Raw genomic sequence first — 13,961 nt, forward strand, 5'->3', positions numbered from 1 at the left:
GAAATAAGGTCCAGGGAGTAGACCATAATTTTCCAGATGTCTGTTTTCAAGAGCTCTTCAAAGAGACCAGACTTTTTGGCTTTGCCTCCTCTTAAATGGGGTTTTATGGCCCTGTATTACTTTGTAAATATCAAGGGCCCTGTACCTTATTAGTTTGACAATTCCTCTTTTGATGAATATTAATCTTCAGTTTATTTTCCCCAGGTTTGCTAATTAAGGTATTTTGTTTATTTTAAATTAGTTGTTATTATTTTACAAATAGTCCTTATTCCATTTATAAAATCCCAAATCCCTTTTTAAAAAGTATCCTCTAGGATCCCAGATCTTGGGTTTGATATATTTATATACTTTTCTTTTTTAAATGTTTTCTTAAATTTATTTCTGAGACACACACACACACACACACACACACACACACANCACGGAATTCGAAGCAGGCTCCAGGCTCCAGGCTCTGAGCTGTCAGCACAGAACCCAATGTGGGGCTTGAACTCATGAGCTGTGAGATCATGATCTGAGCCGAAGTCAGAAGCTTAACCAACTGACCCACCCAGATGTCCCTATTTATATACTTTTAACTTGTGTTAATGAAATGTTAATGGCTTCCTACACCACTGTATTTTCAGAGCTGGAGAGCAAAAAGGAAGGAAACTAACATCATGCTCAGTGGAAACTTTCATGCATGCTTACAAAGTCAATTGTATTTATCCTTGTTTACAGATCAGCAGCTTGAGGCTCAGAGGTTAAGTGACTTGTCCAAAATCCCATAGCTAGTGAGTAGCAACGTCAGGATTGAAGTCATGCCTGTCTGAGTGCTTCTGCAAGGCTTCAGAGAGGGCTGTGCCGTTGAGTTTCATCTTTCAAATACTCTCTCATCTGAAGGAAGTTTTAGGAAAATCGCTTGTGTTTCCTGAACCTCTCAGACAAAAGAGGTTATCATTACTGATTCCAGGAACAATAAATATTGGTCAGGGTTAAGAGGCAAGATCTTGAGAGCTACAGGCATTGCAGTTTGTTATGGTTTTTGAGGACACCACCAAGTAAGTTAAGTGCAACAACCCAAATCTGCAGGCAGCCGTGCACAGGAAATATTTCTGTTTATTTTGATTTCTCTTCCTTATTGTTATTGTTATACATGTAGAACATTCATAGACCAAGGGGATTAGGTAAGAGAAGGCTAAACGAAATCTCAGCTTTCTGATGTTTATGAATAAAGGAGGATGAGGAGTCCCTGTTTTCAGGCTTGGGACAAAGAGAGGAATAAGGCTCTAGGAAAAGTCAGGAGTAGAGATGAAGCCAGATGAATTATTTTCTTTCATTCTCCAACACACATACACACTCAGACACACAGACACACAGACACACATACTCCTTGCGCTGCCAATCATGTCCCCTTCACAAGAGAAAATAACCAGACCTAGGCACATGACAAAGGTTCTTTGCCACCCTGTTTCACTGTCTGGAGCAACCCATAATTTCCTCTCTCTGAGAGGAAACCTGAGAACTCCTTGTGAGTTAGAGAGTCCTAGAACACTCGCAAGGAACGTGTACAGCATTGTCATACCTGGCCCTTGTGAAGGTGAGAGTGTAAATATAAACATTTTCATTTTGAGGGCGCCTGGGTGGCCCAGATGGTTAAGTGTCTGACTCTTGGTTTCGACTCAGGTCATAATCTCACCGTTTGTGAGTTGGACTCCTGCATCGGGCTCTGTGCGGACAGCACGGAGCCTGCTTGGAATTCTGTCTCCCCTTCTCTCTGCCCCTCCCCTGCTTTCTCTTTGTACCTCCCTCGAAACAAATAAAATAAACAATAATGTATTTCCATTTTTGAAAAGAAAGAAAATAGGTTTCGAGAGGTCCATGACTTTTTTTTCTAATAGTTTATTGTCAAATTAGTCTCCACATAACACCCAGTGCTCATCCCAACAAGTGCCCTCCTCCATGCCCATCATCCCTCCTCCCCGCGAAACCCATCAGTCCTCAGTTTTTGTCATCATTCAAGAGTCTCTCATNTGGTACAGCCCCTCTGGAAAACAGTGTGGAGGTTCCTAAGGAAACTAACGAGAGGTCCATGACTTTTAAATGGTTAAGCAGGCACACCAGACCAGGTATTCTAACTATGCTCTTTCTACTTTATTCTTGTTGCTGGAAATCTCTGGTCTTTAAAAACTTAGAGAAAAAATTTTAAATCAAGGTACTTTACACATCGTGAAAAGCGTAAATCTAAGTTTACATTTCAGTGACGACAAAAACACGCAGTGTCATCCACATCTGAACCAAGATACAGAACACTGTCTTTTTAAATTAATGGTAGCACAAAATCTTGGACCATTGGGTAAACCTATTAAAGAGGGAGAAAAAGCCATATTCAGGGAAAGAAAATTTTAGGCACTTGATATACCTGTGTAAGGTCCTTTTGCCTGGAGAGGAGAGCGGAGAAACCAGCTAGAGTGCTGATTTTTCTAAGCTAGTCCCTTGTGATTTCATCCGTGTTTCCTGCAAATTGGTAAGCTTCTCCACTCTGCTTTATGCTTTCATATAAGATTTTCAAAGAACACGTGAAAACTAAAGAAAAGCATCAGGTTTTCCCATCATTTTACTTAGGCTTTTGATTTTCTTATAGTATTACTATCATGCTACAAAACTCTTGGTTGCAGTTGGCTAATTAGTCTCATTCATAATGAAGAAAAGGACCATAATCCCATCTTAAGCCTTACACAGTGCAGCTCAGTGTTTTCTAGTCAGATGGTTCCCAACAGTAATGTTATAATTATACCATTTTCTCAGCAGCATCACCCACTATAATTACAGTCAAAGCTAAGACTATGTTTATAGTGTACTAAAAGAGGATGGAATTGCTTCGTTTTAAGTGATTCAGTTACCTCCTCTGTTGGTAACAGAAATGTGTGGTAATGGCAGAGTCATGGTCTTAATATACTTCTCTGAACAATAATTTTGGATACCTAGAAGCCAAGAAAGAAAATAAAAACCCCAAACCCTAATGTGAGAAAGTATGGGAGACCTGGACTTCTGGTCTGGCTGCCACAATGTCTCCTAATTTGAAAATCTAGGATGTGTGAGATGATGGAGACTAGCACTTGCTTTGCTTTCTTGCAGGGCATGCCCAAGCACTCCAAGTTCACTTGCAGGACCAACATTGTGGCAGTACTTTCTATCTAGGCTCTGAAGCTATGTGATAATGACTCATCCAAACACAGAAAATTTCTGTACTGTAAGACCATTCATTCCTTCAAGACATATTTCATTCATAGCCAAATGGGCCAATTCTAGGTACCAAGTACATAGGAAGGAACAAGGCAAAAATATCTGTTCTCATGGACCTTAACTATAATCTATTTTAAACTTGTCTTTTGATTATTTGCCTGGATGAATAAAAAGAAAGCTTTGGCTTTTACTATGAGGGACTGTAGCTTTGTCCATATTAGCTTGCATGCCAAAACCTTACCCAGTCAGGTAAGACTGAAAGCTACCATTTTCTTAATATATAGGTATTGACTCGGTCTGGCAAAGAGAGAAATGGGAAATGAGGGGAACATGCTGGGGTTATGTTTGCTGGGTTCATTGGTAGTCAGCAAGGAGACAGCACCTGTCAATTCTGTGACACTGATAGAGGCAGAGAGAGATAATTCATTTTCAGCACACCTCTCACTTGCTTATCCAAAACCTGTTTTAGGGGCGCCTGGGTGGCTTAGTCAGTTAAGCGTCCGACTTTCGCTTAGGTCATGATCTCACATTTCGTGGGTTCGAGCCCCGCGTCGGGGTCTGTGCTGACTGCCAGCTCAGGGCCTGGAGCCTGTTTCAGAGTCTGTGTCTCCCTCTCTCTTTGACCCTTCCCTGCTCACGCTGTCTCTCTCTCTTGCCTAGAAATAAAGAAAACATTAAAAAAAAAATAAAATGTTCCATAAAACCTTGATGTTCTTTGCCTTGTCCCATTCTTTGGGACCTAACATGTAGAAGGAACAGGAGATAACATTGTGGTCAACCATAAAGGACGACTTGGTGGGAAGACATATCTAGGTATATGTCTTGTGGTTGCATTTTAGGAATTATTTCTCAAGTATACGGGGTTTTGTTGTTTGCCTTTTTAGAATAGGCCAAGTTTATGAACAAATTTCGAAACCTTTGAGGCCAATAAGCAGATATATATGGTATAAGTGATCCTCCCCTCAGATCTGAGATATTCACCAAGGGCTGAGCCCAGGGCTTCTAGAAATCAGTCAGCAACATTAAGGGAGCTGAAGAGTTCTGGAAATAAAATTCTGTTATTTTCAGTTATCATTTGGATTTCTTCTTATTTATGTGAACTTGAATGACTATGCTACCTGCACTGCCTTTAGCCTCTGGGCTCCTGACTTGGGACATTGTGCAGAGGTGAGTGGGGAGAAAGCAGGCCATGTGACATGGACCAGGACAGGGGTGGCCGTATTCCAAATGTTCTCTGTAGGCTTGTAGATGGCAAGCCTTCAAGCTGTGGCTTCAAGAGCGAACAGCTAGAAAGGAGAAATGAGAAAAAGACTCCGTTTAGAAAATTGCAATAACTGGTTCTCCTGTCTCTCCTTTCTCTTTCTTTTTGATTTGTGACTTAATGACAAGCCTGTTGGTTATCTTTCCTATTTCTTGTCTTATGAATGGTGAGAGGCTAAACCACAGGGGCAGAATGTAAATGCTCTGTGGCCATATCTTCCCAGAATCTCTACTGGGACACAGCAGTGTTTTCTATAGTGTGAATTCAGCTCTAAGAAAATGTTTGTACCTGTGTCAGTCCTAGAGTAGAGCTGGTGTGCAAGCAAATATCACCACACTAGGTAACAGCAGCAATGAAATCTTCCAAACCAGAGCTTAAATGGGACTTAGAACCATAGTCTTAAATTTTAGCCAAGTCATTTCTTTTTCCTTGCCAACTGAAACCAAGGACGCCTTTCAACATCAATCCTCATGATTACACTGTGCAGCGTAACACATTAATGACTAGTTATCCAGAACACAAACATTTTCTAGTTTTTCCTACAGCAATTCTTTAAATTGATGTGTTCATATGAGGGTTTTTCCTACTTTTCAGACAGATAACATTCTGATCACTAGTAAGGCTAATTTCATGGGTTTCACTGGGAATGTGAATTATCTTTACTAGGGGATGGGGGTTGAAATAGTTCATGAGGTATTACTCTATTTTTATTATGGAAATACACACAAAAATATACCAATATGCAAATATATATAAAAATAGAAAGCATGGCTTAATGAACCATGTTAAATAATAATAACAGTAATGCTAGTAAAACTATGTATATTATTATTAATAACAATAAACCATATATTCCTCACCTAGCCTCAGATATTATTAGCATTTTACCAATCCTGTTTTGTATAGTTTATCTATTTTTTTGGTCATCTGCTTTTACCTATAACTACCTACATTTGTATCTCTAAAAGCTAATAAGGACACTTTAGTTAAAAAATTAATACCAATATTATACCTAACAAATTAATAGTGATCCCTCAATACCATTTAAATGTCCAGTCTGTGCTCAAATTTCTAAAAAATATCTTTAAAACTATCTTTTGACTATTTATTTGAATCAGGATGCAGACTAGGCCCACACAATATGCCAAGTCTCTTCAAATCCATGACACTTCTTCTCTCTTCTTTTAAATCTGTGATATTTTTTTTTGGTTGAAGATATTTTCCTTCAGCTTACTGCATCTAGAGTCATTTAAAATGTTCCTCTATCCCTCTTATTTCCTATAAACAGGCAGTAAGACCTAGAGGCTTAATGTGATTCAGCTTAAGGCTCATGGAAAGAGTCTATCGTGGGTGGTGCAGCAAACCATGTCAGGGACATGCAACATCAGACGATGGTAAGATTGCTCTGAGTTCAATGTGTTGTTGGCCTGACTCACCCAGAACAGAGTTCACTGAAGTATTTTATCACTCACTGACAGCCCTGCCCAAATCTATAATGTCATTAGGGGTTCTAAACTGGTGATTTCTAATCCTACCATTTCATCCGTATATAGATATTCATACACATATTCATACTCATATACGTAAACACGTGCTCGTTAGTGTATATTAGCAAGATAGAGAGACAAGAAGAAAACATCTTTTCTTTACCAGCTATTCAGTTACCCTGAAATACAATTCATACAAAAAGCCAAAGAAATAGCATATTTCCCCTGATGTATCAATTTTTAGAATGAGTACATACCCTCGTAACCTCCAAAGTTGACCATACATCACTATGAACTTACTGATGAAGCATATTTTGATGGAATTATAGGAATAAAAATGATGAAGTAATTTTTCCTTTTCTAGCTATCCTGGGCATTTTTGGAAAAAAAAAAAAAAAAGCCCATTGTGTAATGTTGGCTACCTTTCCTTTTCCATTCCCCTTTTCTCCACTCTATCATCACAATCCCTCTAAATATAGCAGAAGGCAAGACCAGGGACTGGATAACATCTAAAAATCCATGCACATACACAAACTCTCCAGGGAACCCGTAGGGGATATTTACTGAAGGATGCACTCATACTCAAGAGACAGATCAGTACACCCTAAATGTCTACACCACTCATGTGCTAGACCCACAGCATGCCCAAATCACCAAGCAGAGCTGGGAAAGTGCCATCGTCACTTGCAGCCTGTGCTCCATTGAACACCAGTGGCCAGTGAAGCAGTAATAGATAATCCCTTGAAAAGAAGTTCCCTGGTCAATTATTTTCAGGAAATGCTATGTGTTTTTGTTTTTTGTTTTTCCTCTAGGACAATCATAATGCACCCAAGCAGATTAGAGAACTGAATAGCTCTGCAGTAAAGAAGCCTGTCTGAGTCTGCATGGTCTAACATTTCCTAAGCACTGGGGAAATTGTGGGCTTATATATGAAGGGCAGAGTTCTTTGCAGGAGTGTACAGAATATCATTTTTGGGGGGAATTTTATTTTTCATATGTATGTGTAGTGGGTTAAATTGTATCCCTCAAACATATACCCAAATCCTAGTCCCTTGTGCCTGTGAAATGTGATCTTTGTTGGAAAAAGGGCCTTTGCAGATGTAAATAAGGTAAGGATCTCAGAATGAGATTGTTCTAGGTTAGACTCCAAATTCAATGATGGTTGTTGTTATAAGAGACAGAAAAGGAGAACAGACACAGAGACAGGGGAGAGGCCATGTAAAGATGGAGACAGAGAAGAAAGTGATATTCTCTGGTTTGATAGTTTCAAACCAAGGACCATCAATGACGGCCAGTAGTTTCCAGAACCTAGGAGAGAGAGGCATGGAACAGATTTTCCCTCAGAGCCTCCGGAAAGAACAAACACTGATGACACCCTGGTTTTTGGCTTCTGGCCTCCATAACTGTGAGATAATAAGTTCCTGTTATTTTAAGCCACCAGGGTTATATGGTAATTTGTTACAGCAGTCTCAGCAAATGAATACAACACACATGAGCTCCATCAATGCAGGTCTGAAGTAGACTTCTGGCATTTGTATTTACTGAAAATGTCCATGGATGATTCTAATGGACACAACCACCAAGAACCACCACTTCAGGATCCTGGGGGTTGAAGGGTTAGTCACCTGCTTAGGTTGACATCCTGTTACAATCTTAGGCTTTGGCTGTGGCTCTGGATGCAGTAACCAAGGCTCCAGCTCTTGATCTCCAGGTCTCTGTTTTTCAAAGAAAGAAGTCCTGAAGAAAATATGTATGGGCTATTCCTTAAGAGCTACATTAGAATTATTACAGGTGGTGATGATGGTCACGGCTGTGCGAGCAGAGGGAGGGATTTACAGGCTCAAATTCACCTTTTTCAGATGAATCATACAGATCTCACTGGAAGGGAATTCTCATTTTGCCCAAATAAGGCTGAGCTTCCCTTCTTCTGGTAATTGAGTAATCGTGGTCTCCTAAGACTTCTAACCCTTCTAGAATCAGTTTGCTTCTTTCTCTCAGCTGCCTGAGAAGGCTGCTTCTTTCATCCCAGATTCTGTCCATCTGAAAATATTTTATTTCTTTTCTTAATTGTTCTCTGTTTTAGCAGCCTAGCTTCCCCAGGTGTCTTTTTGATATACTTCCCTCACAGGCTTTTGGTCTCTCCAGAAGGAGCTGGAGATTTCTCTCTAGTCTTGTCAATAATCGATGACTAATAACAAGGTACCTTCTTTTATAAAAAAATCTCAACAAGGAGAGGTTTGCAGGGCAGGAAGGAGTTGGCATACGTTAATCTGGTTTGACAACTCACACTGAGGCTGGCTATACCTTAGGAGATTATTTAGTCATGGTTTAGCCAAGATTATTCAGTTAAAAACTAAATTTGGGGGAAGACACCAAAGAAAAATGTCATCTAATTCAAAATTTTTGCCTTCATCCAAGAAAGGCAGGGTATTTAAAGTGGGTGTAGGGGGAGACAGTGGGTAGAGATAGTGAGGTGACCTGGGATGGGAAACATTTCTCTTCTTTCTGTTCCATTGAGCTCCTGCTCCAATGCTTGGAGTCAGCCACAGTTCACCTGTAGCACAAGTCAAAAGGGCTGTCACAGGCTGGCCTGAGTACATCCCCACTAGTTAACATATTATTTGTTGCTGCTGTGAAATTTGATCCAGGAAGCCTCCTTAGAACTGAACTTCTGAAGCAAAAACAAATGTTAAGTTAGTGACTCCGTATAAGAGAATCCTACCAATAAAATACTACATGATTATTATCAAATGAATCATCCAGAAAGTAAATGTTCTTTGGGACTGAGTTTAGCAAGGGGTAAGGGGTAAAGACGCTTTACGGAAAAGTAGAAAAATTTTGTTTTGATGACATACACTTTAGTGATCTGTAGAACCTCATCTCTTTACTATACCTAAGGACAGTCTTTCCGGGAAAAGAGGAAGGGAAGGGAAAAACATTTTACTAGGTGCCAAACATTTTACCTAATCCTGCCTGTGAAGCAAGTAGGCTGGGCAGCAGGCTGCCTTTTGCCCTCCTCCCCACTACTCTCTTCCTTAGAAAGAGACTCCTGCCTGGAACCCATGTCTTGTTCTCTGGCATCTAGAGTTTGGCAAACCTCTCAGGCTTCCCCTTCCAACTCTCCTTGTTTCCCTGCCTCAAACAGCCCATTCAGACAGAGGTGCTCATGGCAGGACACAAAAGCAGGGCTTCTGGGACGAGGGTCTTTCAGGCCATAAAATTAAGTTTCGCACTTTTGTAGAGATAAAGGGCAATGAAAAAGACATGTCCATAGCATTAAAATTTGTTAAATTAATTTTTCTCAAACTGGGCTGTACAAACATTCTCTGGAATCTGTGAGAATTTTATTTTCTTAAAATATATACTACTCAGATGTGAGATATATTATATAGGATCTAGCCTCTTTCCTACTACTCCCCCCTCTCCCAGCAGAAATGAACTTAAATTGGAGATAAGCTTTGGTGAACAGGGTGTCTATTGTCCTCAGGTTTGAGGAAACAACTATGTTACCCACCTGAGTTAGTCTTAGTGTGTGTGTGTGTGTGTGTGTGTGTGTGTGTGCGTGCGTGTGTGTGTGTGTGTGTTTGGACAGGGCATTGGGATGCCAAACTCAAATGTCATGATCATCTACACTAACACCTCTCCCTCCTCTTCCTTTCTAGAAGCATTTGCTCTCAGGTAATTCATGGAACCCCACATGATATTCTTTTGACAAATATTAAGCTCCCATTTTGTGCAAGACCCTGTTTAAATTGTGAAGAAGGGAGCAGAGCATATAAAGATGAGGAAGACTATGTCCTTGCCCTCAAAAAAACCTTACAATCTAGAAGGGAAGACATCAGGTGTATACAAGCCACTTGAGTTTAATGCAAAAGATGGACAACTTCAAATGCTTTTGGAATTCAGAAAAAGAAAAGCCTCTGTAGCAGAAAGGATGTTATCCAGGTGTTTTTCCATCTCTTTGGGGTTTGCCTGGCAGGAACTTCATGGTGACAGGTGCACATAGCCATGTGTGCTGACAGCACAGAGCACAGATGCGCTTGTCTGCAAATAATTGCTTTCCCATTAATCCAAATTTGGAGTTTGAAAATCCTATTTATTAAGGAATTTTGAGAGAATAAAGAAGCGTTCAAGGCTACTTTTCCATAACACATGAAAAATCAGAAGTTAGCCAGTAGGAGTAAACAGACAATTGCTACTTGAGAATACCTCAAGGACTCCTGAAGTCTATTCATCTGAATCCTAGCGTCGATGGTGATGCTGTGAGGTTTCAGGCCTAGGAGTCTCTTCCATTACACAATTTCTTAACAGGAGAGCCTTCTGTGTTTATTCTTTGGCATGAACTCAGTGGCAGCAGTCAGTTTATAAAAGATTTACAGACCTGCAACGTCAGGTTTGGCTTCACACTAGAGCCATGTGATACACTGACTATAACTCTTCATAAGATAAATATTATGTGAAAATTATGATGTATGCAGACAGTTGATTTGCAAATTATTGGCTCTTCCATCCATCACCAAGCATTTACAGATGCTTTCATCTGGCAGAGTACCAATAGCAATGCCACCACTGCCACCACTACCACCACCAATAATAATAATAATAATAATAACAATAATAATAATAAATCCATATGTCTACATTGATTAGAAGATACTTTTAATCCTACTTTATAATATAGTGTATTTCAGAAGAATTGACTGTGAAGTAAATTCATAAAGTGAATCTTGTATCCTCATTAATGTCAGTTACCAAATTGAAAATGATTTTCTAGAGGAGACTAAAGGAGAGCAACCATTACAAACATGATGGCTGGTTTATCCTCACAGCAGCCATAGACAATCTGAAACAAATAGGCATGTTTATTTACAAAAGCAAGATTTGGTCTTGGGATTATCGTTTGCCAACCTGTAGTTTAATTAACTGTTGACCTTAAATGAAAATAGCTTATTTTGTATCACAGATTGCAAACTACAGGCAAATCAATTCCTGAGAAATCATACTTCCTTTTTTTTTGAGAAAGAGAGAGAAAGCATGCAAGCTGGGAGAGGGGCAGAGAGGGTGAGAAAGAATCTTAAGCAGGCTCCATGCTCAGCACAGAGCTCAATGCAGGGCTTGATTCCATGACCCTGAGATTATGACCTGAACTGAGATCAAGAGTCAGGTGCTCAACTGACTGAGCCACGTAAGCACCCCTAAATCATACTTTTCTTTTTGGAGTACTGTCATTTTCTTAAAAAATATATATATTTTTTTTAAATTTCAGAGGGGTGGGTCAGGGAGGGACAGAGGGAGAAAGAGAGAGAAAGAATCTTAAGCAAGTTCCACATTTGGCACAGAGCCTGATGTGGGGCTCAATCCCATGACTCTGGGATCATGACCTGAGCCCAAACTTTTTAAAAAACTTTTTTTTTTAACATTCATTTATTACTGACAGAGAGAGACAGAGCATGAGCATGGGAGGCACAGAGAGAAGGGGAGACACAGAATCTGAAGCAGGCTCCAGGCTCCAAGCTGTCAGCACAGAGCCCGACGCGGGGCTCAAACTCATGAACTGCGAGATCATGACCTGAGCTGAAGACAAATGCTTAACCAACTGAGCCACCCATGAACCCCCGACCTGAGCCAAAATTAAGAGTCAGACACTCAACTGACTGAGCCACCCAGGTGTCCCCAAATCATACATTTTAAGAAGCCCTTTGAAAGTTGCACAATTTCTTTTCTAAGTGATACATTTTTTATTTAGTAATTAATCACCTGAGTTACTGAGTTTTTATTTAAATAAAAAATTTAAATATATGTTATTTCGTACTGCATATATTTGCCATGAGGCATATTCTTACTTGAACTACTATTTAATAGCACATATGTTTGAATTCCACAAATCTTTATAAATATGATATATTATCTTCTTTCTCAGTGTATAGATTAATTTGTATTAAAATCAGTGCATACCTACATAGCATATTCAAGGTTTTTTTCCCCTCAGTGTACATGTGCATATTATCTGAAGAAACTGTTCATCACAAGTAGGGGCTGGTATGGTCAAAGGCTCTTCTGGAATGATGGATTCAGGGGTTCTTTCCCTAGAGAGGCTCCCGTGTGCAGAAGCCAGAGGTCTCTTGAGAGCAGTGATTACAGAGTTGGTTTTGAAGAACTCAGCAGTGAATCAGAAGTCTGCAGGCTAGAACTCCAAGGTCACAACCAACACTGGCCTGCTTTAACTTTCTAGAGTCTAAAAAGCGTTCACCACCCACTGAGGTCACTCAGGGTGAAGGAACGTTTATCTTGGATTTCATCCTTGAAAAATGTGTGTTATGCTTTGGAAGAGAAACCAAACTAGGAATTGGTATATAGAGCACACAAAGGCCCACTGGGATTTTTAGGGAGATGCTTAATCATCCTTTGCAGACTTAAAAAAAATTAGTCCTTTTTCTAAGATTCAAGGCTTTAAGAGGCCTATGCCCACAGATTTCTAAATATTTTCTTATTGTTTGGGTTTCAGAAGAAAGAAAAGGCATTGATATATATTTACAACCAGTAAGGAGCTGCAAGTACTTGAGGAGGCTGGCCTTGAGCTGTGGGCCTATTTCCCACTCCAGAGATTGCACTAACACTGGCTGAAGCCTGTGCACAGAGAATAGTTCTCTTACAGATTAAGTGGTAAGTGTCTACCCACCCCCAATTATGGCTCAGCAAATTGCTGGGAGTTGAAGAAGGATAAAAAAGTTAAGACCTAATATTTATCTTACAAAGACTCCTTATCTCCCAACAATTACATGTGAAAACCAGACAGTGTATAATAAAACACAAACACCTGAAAAGTAATGGCAGGCATTATCTGGGTGTTTTGGGCTAGAAAAAAAGTCACTGCCAAGGCCATATTTTGCAGTAATTGAACACTGTTATTTGTATTATCAATAATATGCCATTATCTACATTTTATTTTGCATATCTAAGGAGAGATACACAACATTTCACTGACAGTATCTTCTTTCCTCTCTTGTTTGTCTGTTAAGATGCTTAGAAAGTGTTTTTTCTGCACTTCCATTCCTTCTTGTGTAAAGTACATAATTCTGCTTGTCTTTCTCATCCTTCAGAGAAGCAAGAAAGGGGGTAAATAGTGCCTGTAGGATGCTTGGCATTACCTGGAGATTAGTGCTGTGAGTCAGGAAGGGCTACTGCTAGTCTGGGTGCAAGAGAGAGCCAACATAAACACTGTTTCCTTAAAAGGGATCATGATAATCTGTGTTTATGTACTGAATCATTTACTGACTTATTTATAAACAGCAGCCTGTCAAGAATTCAATGTCAGCTTTAATGTCAGAACCCACTGTCAGAACTGCTCTCTAAACATGTCCAAAGCTCAAGTTCTTTGTTAGAAGTAATTGCTGCACATTCTAAGATATCATCCCCGCTCTGACACACTTCCCTTGTGTTGTGCTTACTTTAGCTGTAGTCTCAGCGAATAAACCCATACAGTTGAAAGTATCTGATGAAAAAGAATGCTCAAAGCCGAGAGGCTCATTCAGTGTGGATGGGGGCAGTGAAGGGTCACAGGCAGGAGTGGGACTATGATCGTGGATGGGGGCAGTGAAGGGTCACAGGCAGGAGTGGGACTATGATCGTGGATGGGGGCAGTGAAGGGTCACAGGCAGGAGTGGGACTATGATCGTGGATGGGGGCAGTGAAGGGTCACAGGCAGGAGTGGGACTATGATCTCCTTGGCAGCTGAAGGGCCAACAGGATACCACAGTGATGACACAGAGATGTCCTGTGGCATACCCCAAGACTAGACCATGACACCAGTCCCATGACCTGAAGTTAAGGTTCTGTGGAAGGCTTTTGGGAAAGACTGTATGTGTTTATAGTAATGGGCAAGAGAAATTTCTCTTCCTGTATCTTTGTCTCTCTCCTTTCATAAATGCCTGCTGAAGGGCATGGAGACGCTCTATGCTAGCCAAAGAGTAATTAAGGTATTAGGGCAA

The 13,961-nt window shown here is 40.2% G+C and overlaps 1 protein-coding gene across 1 annotated transcript in view; it reads right to left on the reverse strand.

Moving 5' to 3' along the window:
- The window catches only part of GHR (growth hormone receptor), a 141,373-nt gene that overhangs the window by 55,625 nt on the left and 71,787 nt on the right, over nt 1–13,961 (reverse strand). The gene's annotated exons all lie outside the window — the stretch shown is intronic.

Source organism: Crocuta crocuta, unplaced genomic scaffold (genome assembly GCF_008692635.1).
Source record: "Crocuta crocuta isolate KB4526 unplaced genomic scaffold, BGI_CrCroc_1.0 scaffold4, whole genome shotgun sequence".
Lineage (NCBI taxonomy): Eukaryota > Metazoa > Chordata > Mammalia > Carnivora > Hyaenidae > Crocuta > Crocuta crocuta.